This window comes from Sylvia atricapilla, chromosome 16 (assembly GCF_009819655.1).
Source record: "Sylvia atricapilla isolate bSylAtr1 chromosome 16, bSylAtr1.pri, whole genome shotgun sequence".
NCBI classification, from domain to species: domain Eukaryota; kingdom Metazoa; phylum Chordata; class Aves; order Passeriformes; family Sylviidae; genus Sylvia; species Sylvia atricapilla.
Genome location: NC_089155.1, coordinates 1,352,331 through 1,371,554, shown reverse-complemented (window position 1 = coordinate 1,371,554; position 19,224 = coordinate 1,352,331). Strand labels below are relative to the sequence as shown.

Here is a 19,224-nt window from a genome sequence, read left to right as displayed (position 1 = left end):
GCTCTTTTGTGAATTGTCTTTTTTGTGAATTTCTGCAGCATGATTAGATTTGCATGGGGCCGCACATTTCAGCCTGAATGTCTGTGCTCTTGAATAAGATTTGAGAATCAGCGTGAAGCAAGCACTTGTAAACCATACTCTGGGCTGGTTCTGTTGTTCTTAATTCTCAGCAGCTACCGAAGGACACTCAATCTTGGAAGAGAATGGGTTGAAACAGGTAAAAGATAATACTGCTTTCCACATATCTTCTGGAGCCTTTCAGGGTCATAAAGGTATGAGAAAAGTTTATGGGCAGTTGGAGGGTAAGAGGGATATTCTGCCTGTGTCCCTCATCCAGCAGCTGGGAGTGCTGCAGGTGGACTGCAGGAGGTGGTCACACAGGCATCCTCTGCATGGTCCCCTGCGGGGTCTCTGCTGATGGAGATGTGAATAATTGGGCTGTTGGGCAGACCTGATGGGGACATTCTTATGTTCAGACTGGAGCATTCTCTCATCTTCCTCCACTGGTAGTCCAAGGAACCACTTGGAGCAGTCTGTTGATGCTCGAGACTGGTGCTGGTTACACAGTGTGGTGGAGCTGCAGGGCAGGTGCCTGCTGTGCTACTTCAGCCACACAGGAATGAGCTCAGGCTCTGGCTCGTGTTGCTGGTAGTCTGGGGCTGGTCATTGTCCTGTCAGACTAGGAAAAGCTGATGCATTTCAGACAAAGCCAGTGAGGGCTGCTCTGTCACACCAGCAGTATAGGATCACATATGCTGCCCGTATCACTGGCTCTTCCCACCAGTCTGGCTGGCAGAAGGGTTGTAGGTGGGCTATAGGACAAGTGAGCGCAGAAGGAAGACCAGGAACATTGTAACCTCACACAGCCCTTTGCTAGGGGGATGTCTGCAGCCCAATTTCTAAGTGTTCCCCAAAGCTTTTCTGTGAAATGAGCTGATTTTTGCCAGTTCAGAAAACACCACAGACCATATGCATCAGCTTAGGCTCCAAGACTCAGGCTTACTCCTGCAATCACCATGGCCTGACATCTGAATCACTTAAAGAAGTGATGGCCAGAGCAGTAGCTGGGTTTAGAACAAGCCTGGAGTTTGTTCTGGGCTTCCATGAACAGTGCAGTCAGATGTGGTGCTGGAGGGTGGCTGGGACACAGCTCCTTGAGAGGAGGCACCATCACGTTGTCCATGACCTGGAGAGAGTGATGTGTCCCAATGGGGCCAGCACTCCTGCAGTGCTGGGTGCCCTTGCTGGTGTTGTTGGATTTCTGGCTGGTTTGAATCTCCTTTTTACAGAGCCTTGCGAGAGCTTTTTGCTATGCCTGCAAATGGAAATGGTGAAAGCAATTCTGCGCTTGGCAGCTGATAGACACCATGCCCTCAGGTGTGCTGCCCATGTGCCACCTCAGCTCCTGAAAAGATTATGCAGATGTTGGGGATCACAGGTGGATTTTGGACCTGTCTGTAGGTTCAGCTTGAGATGGAAAAAGGGCTTAGTTTTGGCAGCTGCCTGATGTTTTACAGGACACGGCAGCTACAAGGCCACCCCTCCTGGTAGAGAAGTTCCCCACTGTCTCTCCTCCCCTTGCAAAAGTGGCAGGAGGCAGAGATAGAAGGCTCCCTGTCCTGCTGCTGCCCCAGTGCTGGTTTGGTGTGTGCAATACTGACAGGTTCAGCAGAACTGGCTTGTGGAAACAGTGCCCAAGTGGGGGCTTGCTCCAGCAGGGCTGTGGCTCTGGCACACCCGTGGTCTGCAGGACACACACCAAAAATAAGATGGGAAAAGTTGAATTAGCTGCTGACGTTGCTGCTTAGCGCTCCTGTTGTCCCTACACCATTTGTCAGCCATGGTAAATGGTGAAGAGAACTGGGTGTGGGTGCAGTGGGCTGGGGAAACCAGCTCAGCCATTTGTCATCCCATCACAAGGGAACAGGAAGAAGCATGGGCATTCTGAGTGAAATGGACCCCATAGGGACCTGGCCAGCATTAAGTGCGTGCAGGTAGCCATGCCTGAAAGCTGTTGGGACACATGGAGTCACTCATCAGCTCAACTGTTCCTTCCAAAGCAGGGGACACCAGCTGAGGACCCTGTCTAGGCCACAGATATCTTAACCTGCCTCCTGTCCCAGCCTCTACCTAGACCATCCTCTGTCTCACCATGTAAACTATCCATTTTGTCTTGGAGTGCTTACTGGTACCATAAAGGGAGCTTGTGTCTGAGGACTGTGGCCTCTGCTGTCAGGGCTGGATGCTGACAGGAATCAAGGCCCGAAGCCATGAAGGTGTTCAGAAGCTCAAGGCTACTCTTAAAAGCTGCAGCTTCTCCAAAGAAGAACTAGTGGGTTATGTCAGTTCATCTCCACTTGCAGACGCATTTCCTCCATCCCATGGTGCTATGTCTGGTCTTTTGTTCAGATCACAAGTGAGGCACGAGACAGAGTGGGTTGCGAGGGATGTAGAGGGTGTGGAATGGAGAAGGGAGTGGGGCCCTTCCTTTTCGGTGAGCTGCTGGATTGCCTCAGTTGCTGTGAAACAGGCTTCCCTGAAACAATATGGCCTTGGTACCTATTGGGGAAGACGTGGGCATTGCAACTGCAAAGTCCCCAAATGCTGAGCTAGGGCGTCCCCTGGTGGGTGGTAACCTCCTTTCTCTCTCATGTCAGCCAGACCTTATAACCCCAGGGACCACAAGGAAGGCCTGTGGAGCCTCATCTGCAAGTGAACAGCCCCATAAAGAATGAGAAAGTGAAGCCTTCTCCCTTCTCCCAGCTAAATCACAGGGATGTCTGGGTGCAGTGATGTAGAAATGTCTCCTTCTCTGTGTGTCCCTCTGAGCCACTACCTGGATGGAGCTGTGTTTGCTTTGGCCAAGGGCACAGGCTGAGGGTGGGCACCCTTCCCTGGAGATTTGTAGCCACTTTCCAGCTTCTGCTCTGGGGTGCTCTGGTCAACAAAGAAGGGGCACAGCCTCTCGTCTGGGCTGCACTGGTTAACAAAGAAGGGGTGAGAAACTGTCCCAAAGTAGAAAGTACCCAGATGTGGAATCCTGCTGTGATGATGGCACACTGACCTGATGAGTCATTGAGCTCCCATCCTTGTGTGCACCTTAAGAGCAGCCTGGAGGTCAGCTAGACCTGTGAGACCTCCAGCAGCATTCTGACAAAAACAAGTACAAACAGGGTGAAGCACAGTGGGGAGTGCTGGACACAAAACTCATCCCTGGCCTGCTGCACATTGGTGTGGAGGGTGGGGACCATGTCCAGATGAATCTGTAATTCTTCTGCCCCAGAGCAGGATGCTGCAGCAGCTGTGCAGACCGCAGGGCCCCCATGAGGGCTGTGTTGAGGCAGCTGAGGGCTCTGGCAGAGGTCTAGGTGCATGAGAAGACCCTGTGGGCACAGACCCCTCTCCTTCCCACTGCCGTGCAGGCCCCAGAGTGGCCAGGCAGGGAGGAGTGGAGGGTCTCAGGCAGGGAATTGCTCCAGCCAGGCGCAGAGGCCTTGGTTCCAACAACTGCTCACTGGGGGTGTCCCTTGAGTGCATAGCCCTGCTATGAGTGTGATTGTCTCTGCTGGGATGTGGGGCTGTGAGCCAGCACAGGCAGTGTTGGAAGCAGAGCTGCTAAGCTTGGGGCCAGCTCCCCACTAGCACCACTACAGCCAGGCCCTTGAGGGGAAGTAGCTGAAGGACACCTCACTGGAAACTTCCTCCCTGTTTCTCAGGAATGTTGCCTAACTGCAGACCTTTGCCCTCGGACCTCTGCCTGAGCTGGGTCAGCTACTTCTGTGATGATGGGTATCCTGGTCCAAGCCCACACACTGACTTCCTCCCCTGACCTGCCTCATCAATGTAGGATTTTCCATTGCTCGTCTGGTCACTGTCACTGTCCTTGCTTTAGCCGCATTTATCACTGTCCTGTCCTGTGCTGGATAGGGAAGTGCCCTGCCAGCTTGGTTCCCGCTCACCTGTCCTGTCACAAGCTCCTGCTGTTCCCTGACAGTGAGTCCTGTGGAGTGCATAACTCTGCTCATTCTGAGCAAAAATAAAGGCTTTACAGGTGACACCTGAACTCCTTTCCAGAGAAAGCAGAGAAGGTCCAAACTGATCCTTCTACTCACTCAACAGCAAAGCTTGCTAAACAAGACAAAAATGCTGGCTACTCCTTGCCTCCCTACTTCAAATTCCCTATAAAATTGGTCTCACCGTGACAGAGGCTGAAGAAGGAAAGATAGGACAGGTTACAGTAGGGAAAATGCCCAGAGACCGTACAGTCTAGCTTGAAGGAAGGACAAAGAAGGAAATAAACTTACTATTGCCAGCACAAGGATGGTGGTCTGTGTTTGCTGAGGGCTCTTCAGCTCTCCAGTCACACACTTCACTTGCCTCAGATGAGCTTTGGATGCTCTGGTCTGTGCTGTGCTCTGGCCTGGAGGGATGGGCTGTTGGTAAGGCTGTGGGTTCATGGCAGGGAGAGTGCCCTCAGCTGCACAACTCTCCATTCCACCTTGGGATGTGGGTGGGTTTGTGACAGACCCTTGAAAATTCTCTTTAGAGGCTGGTGCCGGCCCAGGTTTACTGATCTGCTCTAATACTGAGTCAGCAATCCGATTTGACATGGTCCTTATGTGCAGAGTGTTGGCTAAGGCTGTTGACTCTAGGTTCATTTTTCTTTCCAAGTTCTCCTTCACCATTGTACAATCCTCAGGCTCCATGGTTTTGGCACACCCAGCCCCTTCTGCAGGGGCAAGCAACATTGCTTTCAGGCTCTGCTGTTCAGATGCTCTGGGGAATCCTTGTCCTGCTTCCATGCCCTGCCCTGGAAGGGTCTGGGATTGTAGCCCTAAATTTTCTTGCCTTGTGGGTGTTTGCAATTTGGTGGTGGAGATTCTCATGCAGCTTCATGTAAATATTTAGAATTATTTACTTTGTTTACATATTTCTCTTCTGGAAGGAGTCTTGTGATTGATGGTGATGTTCACCTATGAGATCAAAGAGGTGGTAACTTGTGTAGCCAATCTTTTGCCTTTTGATAAAGAGTATACATAGAGAGTCAGAGAAATTAAAATAGAGCTTTCCTGCTTGATCTCCTGCTGCCTGCCTCGTTCTTTCATGTCCCTGACAGTGACATGGGATGGCTGCAGTTGTCTGTTGGAGACATTTCCCCCAGGAAGCTTCAGGATGTCAGTGTACTCACAGCTATAGCATGTCTTGCCCAAACTGAGAAGTTAGAGTGTTCCAAGGCACAGTAAACACTCTTAACAGCTTCTCTGGTGAGTGTGTCAAGAGAAGTCTGTGAAAGTGCTCTGCAGTGGCTGTTTCAGTGTCCTTGGATTTGTCTGCTTGGGTGCCTCTTCCAGCAAGATGCAACTCCTCCCACCTGGCTGCTACCCCTGTCTCAGCAGCTTTGGATGTGCTGGATGCCAGACAGTCCCCTAAGATCTCCAACACAGTTGCTACTAGCTCTTTCACCATCACTTCCATTTTCTGATGATGATCTAGAGAAGTATCTGAGAGTTTTACTCTCAGGCAACTGCCTTAAAGTCTTCCTCTGATTCCCCAGGCAGCGCTCTGTAGAAAGCTGACATGCTGATTGATTCCCAGGAAATCTTCAGCCTCTCTAACATTCTGTGCACCACAGTCTCAACCAGCTCTTCAAGCTTCCTGGCTTCTGCTGCAATTAGTTGCTCAAACACAGCATTCAACAGGCCATTGGCAGTGCCTTCCGACTTCCTCTGGGAGTCAGTAGCAGTGCTGGCATCCTTCTGGCCCAGCTCAGCTCTGAAGTAAGTTTGGCCCTTGTCCAAAGCTGCTCTCCCTTTTCTGCATCCCTCTGATTTTCGCCTCCTGGGCAGGGGTAGGTTAGAAGGCTTTTGAGGCTGCAGCCACTGCTGCAGGAAGTGTCAGTGGTTCCCGGCAGTTTGGGACTATCCTTTAATTTGCCAGAGGTGGCAGGAGCCCTTCCTGCCAGGTTGTGGCTCATGTTGCTCAGCTCCTCCATGCTGAGGCTTCCTGCAGGCCCAGGCCAGCACTCTGCTTCAGCCAGGCCATGAGGGCAGGAGAGAAGGGCTTCCCTCATCTCTGTGTGTGCCTGCACATGGCCCTGCTGCCTGTGCCCAGCTCAGCCCCCTGCGCTGGCTCAGCTCCCAGCCATGGAGTCCTTTCCTCACTGCAGAGCCCGGCCCAGCAGCACAGCCCTGCACAGTCCCGTGCCCCTGAACACAACGTTTTGCCTACCTCTTGCTGCCCCAAGATCTCTGACTGCAGCCTGATCCTAGTTAGGTAGTGCCTGTAGTCATTGAACTCCTTCGCAGTGCAAACCACCTATGGAGGGATGAGGGCAGAATCCCCCAAGTCCTGTCAAGCCATGCAGACAGCCTTCCCAAAAACAGCCCAACCCCAGTGGGAGGGGAGCTGCCCCCAAGCCCTACCCCATACCCTGGTGTTGGAGGCACTGATGTCCCCCTGGCCGGGGCTGAACTGCAGTGTGGGGCAGGCTGAGAAGGGCAGGACTGGGGCTTGCCAGGGGGATGCTGGTGCTGCTTCTGCTCCCAGGGACACCAGTGCACAGCCCTGCCCTCTGACAGCAGCAGGCAGCTGCAGCAAGGGCTGTGGGAGCCCCGCTTGAAGAGGGCTGCTCTTGATCAGCCTGATATCCAAACCTACCTTGTTGTCACTGGTGACAAAGCCCTGTCTTTTCAGCAACCATAGGACATCCTTGCGCTTGTGGTAGTCCCGAAGGTGGGGGTCATGCAGGCAGTTGTATGCTGGGCTGAGGCCATGGGAGTAGGGATCATCCAGAGTGAAATAAGGAAATGGCTGGTGGAGCTGTAAGAGACATTACCTAGAGTATGAAGGAGGCAGGAGAGAGCAGCAAAGAGGTACTACGTGGTACTTGTGAAAAGGTAAAGGTCTTCTACATCCTTCTGTAGGTGCAGAGACCTGCACAGACAGTCTACAGGGCTGGGCTGGGCCAGGCTGGGCTGTGATGGGTTGGGGGAGAAAAAACAAACCCCATAGCAATCCCGCCAGCAAATAAGTAACTTAGGCCACCATGAAGAACTGTGGACCCATCCACAAATGAATCTTCAAAGGTTAAATGCAGCCAGTGGAGGTTGGATGAAACCAGCCTCCTTGGGTTAGGCAAGCCCAAGGGCTACCTGTCAGCTACCTGTGCCTCTAGAAAGTCTCCACCTTGAGAAGGTGCAACGCAAGCTGGAGGACAACAGTGTGTGTATTCCCCAAGCAGGGAAGCCCAGGCTATTCCAAAGGTGTCAAGAAAGCAAGCAGGAGAAGGTTGGAATCTCCCTCACAGGTGCCTCAGGGCCTGGCTTGACATTGTGGGATGAGCTGGAGGGATAAGTTGCTCTGGCACCCAGACAGACACAGCTGCCTGCTGCAGGCAGGGGCCCAACCATACACAGTGCCAGAAACCAGTGTGAAGATGGACAAGTGCTTTCTCTTCTGCATTCCAGGGAGCCAGGAGCTTGCCTTGCCCAGTCCTGTCCAATTGAAGGGCTGCAGCTCCTGGTGTAGAGCAGGTGGCCACAAGAAAATCTTTGAATGATGGGGACTCTGTGAAAGAGGAGAGATTTTCTACCCCTTTCTGCTTTCTTTACTTTTTCACCCAGCTTTCCCCTGCAGAAGGCAGGCTTGGATCCAGGTGCCACAGGGATCTTGGCTGCGAGTGGAAGGCTCAGCAGTTCAGGCAGGGCGCATTTTCCTGGTACCTCCTTCTCCCAGGTATGGTCTTCTGGGGCTGAGATGGGAAGACACAGACAGTTAAGTGTTGCCCAGTAAGCCTCCTGCACGGCTGTCCTGAGGCCCTAGAGCATCACCCCATGTCCCAGGCTCCCCAGCAGAGCCCTCTCTATCGGCCCAGTGGTCCCCTCCTAATTCCCAGTGCACTCAGCAGTCCCTCTGCCTTTCAGCAGGACACCAGCAGTGGGACAGTGCTCCACAGCTCCTACCAAGACCGCTCATGGTGTTGGGATCCCACGCTGACTCTTGCTCCGGGGACACGTCAGCTGGTCTCCTAGCTAAATATAGCCTCTCAGGGGGGTTTTCCTCACCCGAGATTTAGGTGGTTCAAAGTCCTTGGCCTTCTAAAAGCCCTGAGTCGCGTCGGTATAAAAAAGCAGAGTCCTCAAGGTCTGTTTTCAGTTTCTCGTGTTGTTTATTATTTGATATCTCCAAATTTTCTCTGCCCCCAGCTGAGGTCCGGACAGCAGCTGGGACATGAGGTGACTGCCTCCCGATGGGATGTTCCCTAACATTTATACAGATAACTACGGGTCGGTTATTTACTATTTTGTGCCAATGCCCAGTGCCCACAGTAAAAGTGTCATTTCTACTTTGCTCCAATCCACTCTAAATACTTTGTGCCATCACCACCCCAAAAGATGGAGGATGAGTAAGAAGGAGAAGTACATGACGTACCACCCAAATTCCACCATCTTGTCCCCATTTACTTCTATTCTATAAACTCTAAAACTACTGAATTCTGTATCGTCTACTGTACTAAACTACTGTTTTCACATCCCGGTGGTTTGTAATTCCTTTTGCAATGTTGGAACCTTTTCCCATGGATTAAAATCAAACCCGGTGTTTTCCTGGGCTCTGTGCCAAGGTCTCCGAGCCCCCTGGACCGGCTCCACATCCTCCTGTTCAGGGCTCAAATTCCCTTCCTCGAGTCCCAGGCCATCCAAGGGGATGTCCTGGGCTCCAACAATAGCCATGGGGTATTGTTACATCATGATGATGTCTCATCACCACATTGTCACATCACCGTGTTGACATTGCATCACACAGAAACTGCCCACCACACCCGGGGGGGAGGGTGGCCTGCCTGTAGACCCCTTTGGACAGCCGTGTGGGCCACCCCTTCTGTGTGACCTGGCTATGAGACCTCCTGTCCACAGGCCCCTTTTCCCCTCCTATATCTTGTCATTCTGTGAAGTAAAGTGTCCTCACCAGCAGGAGGGAATGTGAGGAATTGCCACTCCAAACGTGCAGTTTGGGCTCTGCTTTTCCCCCTTTCCCTTCTTCCCTGTCATGGCCAAGCAGACATAACTCTGGGAGTTGAAATAAACTGGATATTTGGGCCATCCCTGGTAACATCTAATTCTTGGTTCACAACTTAAGACACAGTAGAGAAATACAGGCTGATGGAAAGCCCTCCTCCTCTTTCCTCCGGTCCCCTTCAGCCCAGACACCTCTCTGCCATCTTCCCAGTCTCTCCTGCCCTGGTTTTTGTGTTCCCAGCTATTCTCATTTCCTATCCCTTCTTGGCTGGATTTGGTGAGGTTTCCAGTGCCCGTTCCTCCAGCCCGTCTGGTTCCTTGGGGCAGCTTTTACACTGCAGAGCCCTGCTCAGCCCTCCCATTGCACAGAGGCAAGAGACAGGCAGAGCAGTCTGGTGGACGTGCAGTGGCTGATGACCACGGGGCTCTTGGGAAACAGCGAGGGGCACAGCCCAGAGACAGTGTTGTTCTCTTCCCAAAGCAGCTTCTGGCACATGCTCTAGCTGCAGCTCTTCTCCAGCTTCACAACAGGAGGAGCAGCATCTGCTGTGCCCCAACTTCCCTGTGCCACGTGGACTGCTCATCCACGAGGGTGTGAGCCCCATACCACATTCAACTGGCACGGACTGTGATGTTCCCAGCATGGTGACATCCCTGCAGAGAAATCCACTGAACTTCACAGGGCAGAACTGCAGCAGCTCAGCAAGGGTGGGAGCAAGGAGGTCTCTGCCCAAAGTCTTGGCAGGGTCTGATGAGCAGAGGAGACAGAGGAAAGCTGTCTGTGTGCCTCTGTTCTCACCAGTTTGGGCTCCTTCCTGGGCCACAAAGCTTAGTTGGTCCACATTTACTACTTTCCTTGATGTGTGGGGAACACTGGACTCAAAGGGATTCAGCTGATCCAAGCAAGGTCTGTCTGCAACCTGCATCAGAACAGCGAGAGACCAGCCAAGTGTCTGTGGCAGAGTGCTGTTCCTGTTCCTGGAGAAGGGCTGCAGCTCCGTGGCCAGCCAGAACAGGCAAGTATGGCAAATATCTGAGCACTCACAATCATTTTATCCATGGACATTAACACCAGATAGAGAAGCTGGACCCCCAGACACTGAACAAGGAGAAATGTCACAAATTGGCACAGACACATCCCTGAATTACAAAAGCCATGTGCTCTTAGTGGGAACAGCAAAGTAAAGGAGTCCAGTGGGACCTAGGAAGACCTGTTTCAGAGGAGAAGGAAGTGGTTCTCAGGGCAGTGCTAAGGGTCTGTAGGCTTATTTTAAGTGATGAAACTCCAGAATGAAATACAGTGCTGTCAAAAAACCCATTACACAAATGGTATGCTGATGTTTTGGTAAAAATAAAACAAACTTCTATTTCTCTCAAAGCTTTAGGGTTATTTTCCATTTTCTTTCCATTTTAAATATTTTTGTAATTTTTTTCTCTTCTAGAAACCTGCAATGTTGAGACCACTTGTGAGATTTCCAGGTTAAATTATAAATCCAAACTGAAAACTGTATTTTCAACCTTGTTCTTATTTTCCCCCCTCTGTTGCAGTATTTTTAGCAAGCCACTGTGCTTTCACAGATTCCCAGCACACAGTTCACAGGTTCTGTCAGAAAAGCACTAGCACCTATTCCTGTACAGTGATGGAGACCTTCTGCTTTAAACCATCCTTTGTGCCCTGTGGGTCCTTCGATGCTTGTGGCACTGGACTGAGGCTGATGTCAAAGAAACAGCTGGATTTGGAGGGCAACAGCAGTGCCCACAGCTGGAAGAGGAGGAAGACAGAAGGGAAAAGCACTTGGGCCATGTTGTGTCTTCTTCTGAAGCCTGACAGCATTGGCAGCCCTGGCACTATGTGGACACCTTGGCCACAGCAGTTACTCTTTCAATCACAAAACCTGACAGGCAGCAATCCTCTGCTGGTCTGTGGCTTCTGAGCAAAAGTTTCAAGGATTATCCCAGGAAACTTACCTGAACCAGGGAGAATTTATCCACCCACAGTGAAACACTGTAATATTTGACATTAAGAATTCCAGCATTCCATAGATTTTTGCTCTTCTGTGTCAGTGTGGTTTGGGCTTTAACCCAGCATAAAACTACCAAAAAAAAAAAAAAAAAAAAAGGAAAGAAAAAAAAAGGAAAAAAATTAATTTGCCCGTGAACAGCTCTGTTATCCACTGCAGAAGCCAGTTTTCTGGCTGTACCAGGGTATGAACAGGGCTGAGGGGCAGTGATGACCCTCCCGGATGGGCACTACTCAGGCCCACCCGCTTCCCGGCACATGGGGCACCAGTCGAGGGGACCAAGTCTAGCCGCAGGTGGCTGCGACAGCCAAGGGCGGGTGTGCGCAGGAGCTCCCGCATCCCGACGACATCCGCCTCATGAGAGGCTAAAGGGGTCAGGCCGCCAGCTCTCCCCTGTATTTCACCCCTGTGCGACGCCGGGGCTCACACTCCCTGGAGGGCACCGCGGCCGTGCTCTGCTGCGAGCGAAGCTCCCTCAGGCCGGCAGCACCGCGCACCCCGGAGCGGGCGGGGCCGCTCCGCCCGGCCCCGCCCCCTGCTCACCCCCTCCGACGGAGTGGGCGGGGCTCGCGCGGCCCCCGCCCCCCTGGCGGCGCCGCATCGCGGCGGCCATTTTGTGCGGCTGCGGTCGGTGCGCGGGGCTCGGCGCGCCGCGGGCCCGGGCGGGGCGGATCCGTTCTAATCCTTTGTCCCGTACAGATTCCTCGGTAAGAGCGCGGCGGCGCCCGGGCAGGCCGGGCCGCCTGCCCAACCGCGCGCTGCGGGCCCGCGGCGCGGCGGGAGACACGGGGAGGGAGGCCGGGCGGGCGCTTCCCCGCGCACAAAGGGCCGGGCCGGGCGGCGCCTCCCGCCCGGGGCGCCGAGTGGGACCGCACCCGCCTCGGTGCGGCCCGGCGCGCTGAGGCCCGCGGCTCGGGCCGGCCCCGGCCGCTCTCCCGTCCCTGGCCCTCTCGCCGCCCGGCGGCCCGCGGAGCTGCGCGGGCAGGTGAGTCTGTGCGGGCCGAGCGGAGGCGCCGCGGGCCCGTCCGGCGGGGGTGGCCGAGTGACCTTGCGGCGGCGCCTGGGCCCGCGCTGGGGATTTGATGGCCCCGGAGCGGTGCCCGACGGGCTGGGTGCGGCGGGGAGTGGGAGCTGCGGGGCCCCGGTGGGTCTGAGTCCCGAGCGTGTTTGGCGAGGCGGCGGTACGTCACCCGTCCTCGGCAGTAGCGAACCCGCGCGGAGCAGGTACTTGCCCTGCCAGATGTTCAGCACGGCAGGGCGAAGTTTCTGTCCATTTTCTGTCCATTTTCTGTCCCATTAAATCTAGAGCATTTCTTTATCGCGCTGCATTCTGTCCCTTTAAACTGTTTTAAGGGAACAGAAATTACTCTGGATCTTTTCGCTGACCCCCGAAGCTGCCTCATGTCGTACATGTGTAATGCGTACGGTTGGGAGGCACTGTGGTGTTCTTCCTGCCAGGTCTGTGTTCAGATACGGCTTATTGCCAGCAAAGTGGATTTTGGTACCTGTTGATAATCTGTAGCCATTCCAAGATTTGGTTAATCTAAACAGATACAATTTTGGGAAACATTTTTATCTCCTTTAGTGGCTGAAAATCTGGGTATCAGAGATGTTTCTGTGATCCCAGGCTGTTGTTTCTAGCCTGAATGCTTAAAAATAAACCAGGAGAGCTATCTGAGAGTTGTTGAGTCCAAGTTGAATGAAGTAAATATCATTAGACTACAGAATTTTGTTGTGTTGTATGCAGTAGGGAATTAAACAAAATGTAAATGCAGTGGTAATGACTTGAATTAACCATTTGTAAGTATCTGTACAGCAGTTAGTAATGGAGCATGTCTGTAATTAATATTTTTGACTTGGGTTCATTTAATTTTCTATAATGAGTAAGGGTCCTTTTGCAGAACCAGTTTGCAAGAAAGAGTTGAGCTAGAAGGCTTAAGCAAAGATCAGTCATAGTATAATTCTCTCTTTTAAATTTGATGTGACTTCTGAAGTTTCGTAATAATGAAGGTGGTTTAGGTGAATGTATTTGACCTAAGTCAGCTTGTGGAAGACTTCAGTAGCTTACACTCGTGCTGATAACTTCATGGCTGTCTCCTCAGTGGAAATAAAATTTCACTTGAGCAGGCAGAGAGTGAAATCTGTTTGCCTGTCATTTTAGGGTCAGGTTGGGAATGAGGCTAGAGTAGTAACTGCTCATAACGGTATCGCCTTGACTGAAATGTAAGAAGCGTATAATTAATTCTTACCTTTAATTGGCTAAGCTCTCTGTAGCACTTTCTTTTGCTCCTGTAGTTCCTGCATGAGCTGGGCAATGATATTGCCTTAAATTCTCCCTCTTGGCCAGGAAAGATGAGCACAACCCCTAATTTAATAGTAGGGGATGATAAATTCTCAGTAGCTGCATATTTTATTTATAACTGCATCTGCAGGAGATTGGTATTATCTGTAGCTGTAATTTGTTGGGCTGACACTAACTGTCCTGTGTGTGTGACACTGTCTTGTACATGTGAGTACTTGCATTGTGAACTGAGCTAAAGAATGTACATGGGACAGGAAAATTATTTAATGCTTAGCTGTACAGATGGTTGTTGTCAGTATTTAAACCGTGCTCTTGATGCTTGTCTAGTTGCATGGATACAGTGGGGTTTTTTTAATCCTAAGGAAAAAGAACAGTTGTACATCCTTTGGACTGGTGCATCATGTTGAGAAGTCTTGTGAAGTGCTTATGAGTTTATTGTATGTCTGAGTAAGTCTATTCCTTTCTTTTTGCTTCAATTAATTCCTTGTTTTCATGTTTCTGTTCCTCGCTTGCCTACAGGTTTGTTTTGACTGCTTATACTTCCTGCAGGAAAATACTTCCTTCAGGTGAGAAATGGTGGCTTGGAACTCTTGATTTGTCCTTGCTGTCCAAATACCAATAGCTATATGGCCTGTAGATTTCTAGAGACCTTTTGGAACTACTGGCATTCCAGTGTTTTTGTGACTGCAAGCACCAGGCCTAAATGATCATGCATGCATGGGTATATACTGTGTCTGTTGTGACTAGCTGCAGATAATAATGTGTATTGGAATATAAACACTCTCTTCAGAAGTATGTTAGTTTGTTGACATGCCTATGTGTGTTTTTACTGGGCTTGAGAACTTTCAACTAGCCTTGTTTAAGTGTAGCCACCTACAGTCTGCCTTATTTTTTCATGAATCTACCTGTAATGGAGTTCTTGAAATTGGTTAAAAGGAAATAGATAAAAAAGGAAAACTGTCTCCATCTGCATCTTTAGCATGGTAGCCTGTATTAATGGAAAGAGAGAAAGCAGTATTGCTTATTGTGTGGGGGGTTTTTTGGTTATGTGGGTTCGATTGGTTTTTTGTTTCATTTTGGGTTTGTTTGTTTGGTTTGGGTTTTTTGATACGAAGTTAGCACCAAAGAGCTTTACAAAGCTCTTGTTGCTGATATTAAAATACTAGTTTCAGAATTGGCTCACTTTTCTACTGCATAAAATCAGCACTTCTTTCCAAAGGAATTGGAGAATATCCTCTTGTTTCGTGGAGTAAGGAAACTATCTTCAACACCTCTGTGCTGCAGATATAGAGCTGAGCATCCTTGGCCTAGACCTGTGAATCAGTGATGCAAAGACAGTGCTAGTGGTGGGGTTTGAGTTCGAATTTTAGTTAGTCTTAAAAGCATGTGTTGCCTTAGCAGGAGTTGTGGGTACACCAGGCTGGAATTGCTTTTTCTCTATACTGTAGTTTGCTAATGGCATTTTTTGCTCCATGATCCTGTGTATTAGTATCTGTCATTTGCCTCTGCTGTGGCTGTCTTCTATTGCTGTTACCAGGCTTGCAGAAGCAGGCACTTACTTTTTTTGTTTGTTTTTCCTGCTGTCCTTCCATCTCTAAGCTGGGGGACAAGTCTGCAAGCCGCCTTGAAGTGCACCCTTTTCTTAAAAAAAAGATAAAATAGGCGAGTCGCATCTTTCTTACAGGGTGACATATGCACAAATGATGTGTCTGCTTAATGAATTACCTTAAAGGCATAACTTTTCATCAGTACTTATGGCAGTATAACTTGAAAGATTTTCCTTTATTTGGATGTCTTGAAAATATCCTCTTCTTTATCAACAAGTAGGGTAGATTTGTTTTCTGTCAAGGCGGGAAGCAATGAACTAATGAAACAGAATGCTGGATCTAGGAGTCAGAACACTGTATACTGACTGAATGGAAAGAGTGACGCGCAGGATTTTCAGTGACCAGTGTTGCAGGTGCTGTGAATCATCTATGAAAAATGTTTCTCAGACTTTTTTTTAATGGATATTTTTACAGGTAGATTTCTTCTAGGAGTCAAAAGTCCCAAGTCCAGTTACTGCTGCAGGTACTGTAACCTGATAATTTTTGTGCTTTCTGATTTGCTTCTTCAGTTTTAAATCATAATATTTTTCACCTGGCAGTTAAAATTCATGTTGATGCATAGTGATAAAAAAAAAATAAAAATCTTAGATTCAGCATCCTGCTGTAAATATATACTGTGCTGCTGGAACACCTGGAGCAGCCCCAGAGCTGGGATATCGCAGCTGATGGTGTGGTGCTGGGTGGTAATGTGACTGGGTAACTGGGATCCCTGTCTTGGGATGATCCCTGTTTCCTGTTGACTGAGAGATCAGGAAGAGGACAAACTTTTAGCCTCTGGAGGCAGCTCCTGTCGAGTGTGACAGGAATGTACTCTCTCAAGGATGATCTAGTAGTGCGCTCAAGCAGATGGACCACTGTAGAGAAAGGCATCCACTTCTTGAGAGAATCAGCTGTGCTGGGGGTAATCTGTAGGCATTCAAATAATGAGCAATCCCCTGTAAGTCTAGATGAGGTCCAGTGTATATAAATGTTGAGCCCCAATGCTTACTTGGCAGGTTTCTTTAAAAAAGGTACTACTTTTCCCTGAGGTGGGCGCACAAGAGAAATGCTATTACATTTTCAGGAAGTTAAAAAACCAAACTTAACTGGCAAACTTCAGCAGAGCGGGAATTTGGCAGAATTTAAAATAAAACAGTCAGTCAGAATAAAGCATTTCACTCTGCAAACTCTACCCATCCAATCTTATATTACCCATATTCCAAGAAGAGAAAGTTAGGCGTGTTAAAAAAGGGAAAAAACCAAGATTCAGCTACCATCTTTCATCCAAGTGCAATCTCAGCTATCATAAACTCCAAGGATAGTAGTGAGGTGACCACATGTGTCTCAGATCAGTGGGTTTTACCTGCTCTGGCCTCCTGTGGCTATGCCTCCCAGGTAGGACTTCTGGTTATCCAGTCACTCTGAGGCTAGATGGAGGCTGCAGGCATGGGATGTGAGGCATTGCATTGCCAGTGCCTAATAGTCATTCTGGGCTGGACTAGAGGTTCCTGGGGGTGGGGGTGTGAAATGGATCAGTGTACCTCCCACTTTCTACAGAACTTGCCCTACCCCCTTCCCTTCAGTTGATTTGAGCCAGTAATAATTTTCTCTAGTTTTTCACAACAATCCATGTGGGAGAAGTTTGTGCAGAGCACGCCACTGTCATACACCAGTGCATTGGTATTGATATCAGTGAAAGAAGGAGGACAAGAAGCGGTCCAGAGTTGCCCTGACTTAGGCAATTTGAAATCATCTTTTTTCCTCCTGACTGACCTGTGCCTTGGGTGTGGACTGTCCAAGACTCTGGACATAATTGACTCAAGCATGTTGGAAAGGAAATGTCCCACACTCCTGTATGGCCGGTGCATGAGTACAGGGGACAGTGGAGACTTGAAAGTGAACTGTAGCCTGAATGAAGTCACACCGTCACTGAGTGCTGCTGTGCCAGATGTGTTGGAACTTCAAGATGAGCTGAAGTCCAGGGCAAGAGAGTGGTGCCACCATTGAGATTGCCAGTGTGTTTTTCTCCATTCATTTGGCATCAGAGTGTACGCCATTGTTCGTGATTACCTAGAGTGGCATGCAGTACAGCTGGAACCAATTGCCCCAGAGGTGGGAAGCACCATCCCACCATTTGCCATGGACTGATGCAGGTTGCACTAGAAAAGGGTGAGGCTCCAGAACACTTGTAGTATATTCATGACATCATTGTATGGAGGCAACACAGCAGAGGAGGTTTTTGAGAAAGGGGAGAAAATAATCCAGATCCTCATCAAGGCTGTTTTTGCCAAGATCAGGGACTTGACCAGAAAATTCAGTTCCTAGGTGTAAAATGGCAGGATGGCTGTTGTGAGAGTCCAGTGGATATGGTCATCCAAAATAGTGTGTCCAGTCAGCAAAAAGGAAACACAGGCTTTCTTAGGCACTGTGGGTTTTTGCAGGATGCATCTTCCATATGATCATCAAGATTGTAAACCCTCTGTGTCATGTGACATGGGAGAACAACAGTTTTAGGTGGGATCCTGAACAACAAGTTTTGGACAAATTAAAGAGGGGATTGTTCATGCAGCAGCCCTTGGGCCACTCAGGACAGGATAAGATGTGAAAAATGTGCTCTACATTGCAGCTCGAAAGCATGGTCCTTCCTGGAGTCTCTGACAAAAAGTACCCATGGAGACTTGAAGACGGCCTGGGTTCTGGATTTGGTGATAAAGAGGATCTGAGGCCTGTTACATCCCAGCTGAAGAAGGGATCTTGGCAGGTTACGAAGGGGTTGGAGCCACTTCAGAAGTGGTTGACACTGAAGCACAGTGCTTTCTGGCATCTTGACTGACAGTGCTGGATAGGATATCCAAGGAAAATTCTGTTCTACACATCGTGCCACTGATGCCGTGTGGAATTAGTGGATCATTCTGACCATGCAGTGAGCTCAAATAGGAAACCTCAATCATCCAGGGATCTTGGAAGGCATCATGAAGTGGCACAAAGGCAAAAATACCTGTACCATCGGAAGAGGAGGAGGAAAAGATACCACCATGCTAAGGAGGCCCCACCATATAATCAGCTACCAAAAGATAAAAAGCAATGCTCTCTCTTCAGTGCTGCTTCCTGTCATATGATAGGGACAAATTGAAGATGGAAAGCTGCCATATGGAGTCTTACACAGTGAATTGCAGAAGCTATTGAAGGACTAGGTGGTCAGATTGCAGAGCTGAAAGCCATCCAGCTGTCTTCAAATACTGCTGAATGAGAGAAATTACCTGTATTCATTGGCTTGTAGATGGTGGCAAACATTCTGTGGGGGTGGCTGGACCAATGGAAAAAGACCAATTGGCAGTGCAGAGGGGAACTCATCTGGGCTGCTGAAGTGTGGCAAGACATGACTGCCTGAGTAGAGGAATTGACTGTAAAAAGTCAGTTGAAAAGTATGTACCCGAGAGTTGGGCTACTGAAGAGCATTGCAAAAATGAGCAGGTGGGTTAGGCTGCCAAGGTTAAATTGCTTCAGGTTTTTAAATTGCTTCAGATTATTTCTGGCTCAGTGGGCGGCCCATGATGCCTCATGATATCTGGAAAGAAATGCAGCATTACAGATGGCCTCATGACTATGGGGTGGACTTAACCATGGACACCATCTCCAGGTCATCCCTGGCTCTGAAGCATGTGCCAAAGTCAAGCAGAGCCAAGTGGGTAAAGCCCATGTGGTATGGGGGCGGTGGTAAAAATATGGGGAGGCCTGGCAGATTGATTAATCACACTCCTGCAGACCCGCCAAGGCTAGTGTAACGTGCTGACTGTGGTGGAAGGCACCACTGAATGGTTGGAGACCTACCCCTTGCCTCACGTGCCCAGGACACCATCTGGGCCTTGAAAAACAAGTCCTGTGGCAACATGGCCCTTCAGAAAGAATTGAGTGGGACAACAGCCTCGTAGACATCTGGGCCAGAGTATAGGATTGAGTGAGTGTATCATCATCCTTAACATGCACCAGCCTCTGGAAAAATTACACAGCATAGTGGAGTGTTAACAACCATATTGAATGTAATGCTTGGAGGAACCATCAGACATTGAGATCTACACATAGCAAAAGCCACCTGGTTAGTTAACACTTGAGGCTCTACCAGTCCAGCTGGCCCTTCACAATCTAAACCTCCACATTCCGTAGAAAGGGATAAAGTCCCCATGAGGGATAGAATATGAGAAATATATTAGGGAAGACATTTTGGATTAGTCCTACCTCAGACAAAGGCAAGCCCATTTGTGGGCTTGTGTTTGGTCAAGGATCTGAGTGCTCTTGGTGGG

The 19,224-nt window shown here is 49.8% G+C and overlaps 1 protein-coding gene across 4 annotated transcripts in view; it reads left to right on the top strand.

Annotated features, from left to right (window-relative positions):
* Window positions 1–11,643: 11,643 nt before the first annotated feature.
* The window catches only part of PHF20 (PHD finger protein 20), a 67,814-nt gene continuing 60,233 nt past the window's right edge, over window positions 11,644–19,224 (top strand). For 2 of the 4 annotated variants that reach the window (XM_066330531.1, XM_066330530.1), the window contains exons 1-3: window positions 11,648–11,742; window positions 13,857–13,903; window positions 15,359–15,407. The gene's annotated coding sequence lies outside the window, so the exon portion shown is untranslated. Of the gene's footprint in view, window positions 11,743–13,856; window positions 13,904–15,358; window positions 15,408–19,224 lie in introns of all 4 variants that reach the window. The other 2 variants (XM_066330534.1, XM_066330533.1) reach the window with 2 other exon arrangements.